The sequence below is a fragment of the Atta colombica genome, unplaced genomic scaffold (assembly GCF_001594045.1).
Source record: "Atta colombica isolate Treedump-2 unplaced genomic scaffold, Acol1.0 scaffold88, whole genome shotgun sequence".
In the NCBI taxonomy this organism is placed as follows: domain Eukaryota; kingdom Metazoa; phylum Arthropoda; class Insecta; order Hymenoptera; family Formicidae; genus Atta; species Atta colombica.
The window spans coordinates 2,232,424-2,236,656 of NW_017259581.1; the positions used below are offsets into that span (position 1 = coordinate 2,232,424).

Here is a 4,233-nt window from a genome sequence, read left to right on the forward strand (position 1 = left end):
CTGGAGAGATATTGCGCGATGTTGAAAAGGCTAAAAAAATGCTCAGGCAAGCCACAAGACAGATCCTCGTTCCCCGTCCGTTCTCGTGCGCTTTACATCGAGATGCAAATAACGCGCTAATCTCACGACGACGATGTTTTCTTCATTGTGCTCTTGGATAATCATCTGTGGACTCGCTCACCCGGATGAGAAGATGACGGGCATTGTGATTCGCAACAGAAGAATTTCCTGAATCGCGTTCGCGCGTTCTCCAGTCTGTCTTGCGTCTTATTTTTGTTTATTATTTACCGTTTTATTCACTCAGCATGACAATTATATACTGACAATTTTGTCTTTCATTGAATAGCAAATAAATCGTAGCGAATGGAAGAGAAAGTATAATAGCGACTAGTTTTTTTTAGTTGAGATTAATTTATTATAATTATATAATAATTAGTTCGCAATAATGTAATTATAAATAATAACAGTTGCATATAATCTACGAAAGATGAATTTTTTGTTATTTTTTAAGTTTTTGTCGAAATAATTATTTGCTGTTGAAAAAATAGAGATAGTATATATTATGTGTTGTATATGTCATTTCTAAATCCACATCATGATTCATCTACTTCGACGTAGTTGTCATACTCAAATAGGGTACCATTAATACGTCTCATGTGATTTATAGAGGTATATTTATTATTTTATTAAAGTCAATCTAAAAATTGCTAATTTTTTCACAAAAAAAATTATAAATGATAATTAATTGCGTGTAATTTATGAAGAATGCTTCGTTATCCCTACAGTATTTTTTATTATTTATTTGAAATACGTAATATATTTTGTTGTATGTATATCTTTTATGTATATCTTTTATATCATTAAGCATACATATAATTTTAACAAATGGAATACCATTAATATAACTAGTGTTGTTTACAGAAGCATCTATTATTGTTCTGACGTAAGCGCATTCGAAAAATTCCTAAAGGCATCTTCGGACGATATGGCCAAATGTATATGCCAATTTGGCACGCATTCGCTAAATATTGATCTATTCAATATGGATTATGTTATGTATGTATATAATATTTGTGTTCAGATTGACATACGTCAGTCATATTTTGGAGACATCTTAATTTTTACGACGAAAAAAATATTCAAGAAAAATGTTTTAATTTTTGAAAAGAAGAAGAGACCATTCGCGTTTCGTCACTTTTTGATGAATTTTTCTTTTCAAAAACTGAGGAAATAATATTATCTAGGATGTCTTAAGTGTAACCAAAGATAGTTCCATATACATCTCATTATCCTTCTACAGATTTTTTTGCTATCGTTCTCGCTTGCTATCCTCGCGCATTAACTGGATCAATGAAATTTCCAGAGATGCTGACCCTAAGATACTTCAAAGAGTCCTTCGCGTCAATTGACAATCACGTCATCTGCAGATTGCATTATCGATCAGATTTTTTCACAATCAGTCCTTGTCCTCGCTCATTAACTCGATTGATAGACTCTGCGCTTCCCTCTTCTTTTTCTCGCACGTTCTTTGTCATAGCGGAACGACCGGATCTCCAACGGTACCGTACGAATCATACCTCGGGAAAACCGAGTGCGGCACCGGCTAGATTCGTACCGCCACGCCGTCGAATTCACAGTTTGTCGCGCTTAACCAGTGCGCGTGGTTCAACCTGTCGCGCCTCTCCGGTTCTCTCTCGCGGAGAAGCGATCGAAGTGTAGTGTTCACCTAGGATCGAACGAATTGAGTGTAAATAATAACTGATCTTTATTAATAATTTCTCCTTTTTACGCTTTTTTCTGTGTTATGTGAAAATTTCTTCCGAAGTATCATATAATATAAAATTACGAGAAATTAAAAAAAAAAATGTCTAAAAAATATAAAGTGGCTCAAGCTACACGCAAAAGATTTGCTAAAGATGTCCGAAGAGTGTATAAAGAGTTTAAAAAAGGGTGTCTAAGAGTTTAAATATGGCAAAAATTAGCTAAAGAACAAATTAAAAATATATAATTTTATGTACACAGTTCCATGTAACACAGTTCCATAAAAATATATGGTTCTTTATAATTTTATGTAACACTGTTATATAAAATCAATAATTATATACATCGAAACTTATATTGAATTAATCTTTACAATTTAGTTAATTTAATTAATAATAATTGTATAATTTTTAATTTTATTTATATATTTTGTCGCGTTGATGAAAAATTTTGAGAATATCTTTCATTGTAACTCTACTATTTATTATTTTTTCAAATGTTTTAATCATTTATTTAAAAATGATTGAACTCCCCCTAATTATTTGATTGACTTTTGACTTTCGTAAAATTCACCGTTCTTGTGTTCGTTAATTTCAAATTTTCATGCCGATCGGCTCTGTTTACGTCAAGGAATGAAACAAGTTTGATTAGCATGATATATTTAATTAGCATAAAATGGGGGCAGAATGCAGTTTTGCATGATGGTCGTCAAAAATCGCGCGAAAATACTTGCCGAGTAAAAGTAAAATGTAAGACCCAGCAGTTCTTCCGTGGCAACTCCGTGTGACTTGACAGAAAACTGTTTCGTCGCGAATACTTTGCCCTACAAGGCTATGCCATTAATTCGTCGTCGTACTTTCTATTCGAGACAGAAATCTCGCGTGTAATTTGAAGCGAAATTCAAGCGCAAAACCGCATTTCGATACGTGTGTTTTTTTCTACTGCGGTAGTTTGCAATAATCGAGAAAACTGCGATTGAGTTAAAAAATCCTTACATAGCGCGAATGATAATAATAATTGAATTAGTATCAATTGATGAGGAGAGGGCGACAGAGTAATATTGAAGGTATTTAATTTATTATTAGCAGTGCAGCAATAAACGATAAATATTGAATAATTGTAAGTTATTGAATATTTGTTTTATAATAATTTATAATAATTAAATATTTATTAAACTTATATAATAATATTTAAATAAAAACACAGATCTATATGCAACAGTAGCGATATTATATAAAAGAAACAAGGTTTAATGGCGTGAGAATTTTTTGTATATATGTATCGATCAGATATATTTAGTATTAGGAAATATATCCGATTGAATAAATAGTTGAATGAATTTAGATGGAACGTGGAGATATAATTCCTGTGTAAAATTATATAGCGTTATTGCGTACAACGTTGTGTATGTAGGTAACTCTCTGGGTATGAAATAACATACATATATCGGGTATGAGAGCACGGTTGCTGTATCATTCAGCGAGTCGAATATAAAGCGGTCGAAAAATCGATTGCTTTCTATTTTTCCATTAACCGTGTTACACTCGCTTCTTAAACATAGAAAATCTGTCGCGGTGAATTCAGCTGTGTTCCACTAAAATGAAATTGTTCTCTTCTCGGAGAGAAAGGATGGATGGGACACGGATAACATTCATCATGATTAAAATCTACCATTTTGTCGCGCAGTATATTTTTTACGAACACTTATTTCACGAATACTTCTTTTATATGTAAATTTATCATTAGATTAAACAATTTAAGAGCAGATAAATAGTTTTTACGAACATTTATTTCACGAATATTTCTTTTGTATGTAAATTTATTATTAGATTAAACAATTCAAGAGCAGATAAATAATTTTTACAAACACACTTATTTCATAAATACATCTTTTATATGTAAATTTATTATTAGATTAAACATTTAAAAGCAAATAAATAGTTCAAATTGCATTATTTCGATTTGTAAATTTTTATCAATAACGTTTAATTACGTAATAAACATTTAAGATATCAGCCATGTAAATTTTGATTTTAATAATTAAACTAATTCTTGTTTTTATTGTCAATCACAATTACTTAATTTTAATTTTAATTATAAATATCAATTTTTTGTTTGATCTTGATCTTTAATTTTAACTTCTAATAATCTTTTCAATGATGTTAAATCATAATAATACACTTGAACAAATTACAATATATAAATAAATTAAATTACAAACAACGTCCTATGAGAAATCCGTTACCGGATTAGCAATGACCTTCAACAAGTCTTCAGCACTCGATGATGGCAAATATAAATATATAGTAGCGATAGTAGCGAATTCTTGATTCTTTGAATGTAAATAGCAATTAATATTGTATTCTTAGATTAATTATTCTTGCATTTTTTTCTTTTTTGTATAATGAGATCATAAAAGAGATATTGCTAATGAATTTTCAAAGGATTTTACGCAGAGATTATAATATATAT

The 4,233-nt window shown here is 30.4% G+C and overlaps 1 protein-coding gene across 1 annotated transcript in view; it reads left to right on the top strand.

Moving 5' to 3' along the window:
• Nucleotides 1-1,650: 1,650 nt before the first annotated feature.
• LOC108693169 (protein yellow-like) overlaps nt 1,651-4,233 on the top strand; it is a 9,131-nt gene continuing 6,548 nt past the window's right edge. Inside the window, exon 1 of the mRNA XM_018201966.1 lies at nt 1,651-1,747. The gene's annotated coding sequence lies outside the window, so the exon portion shown is untranslated. The remainder of the gene's footprint in view (nt 1,748-4,233) is intronic.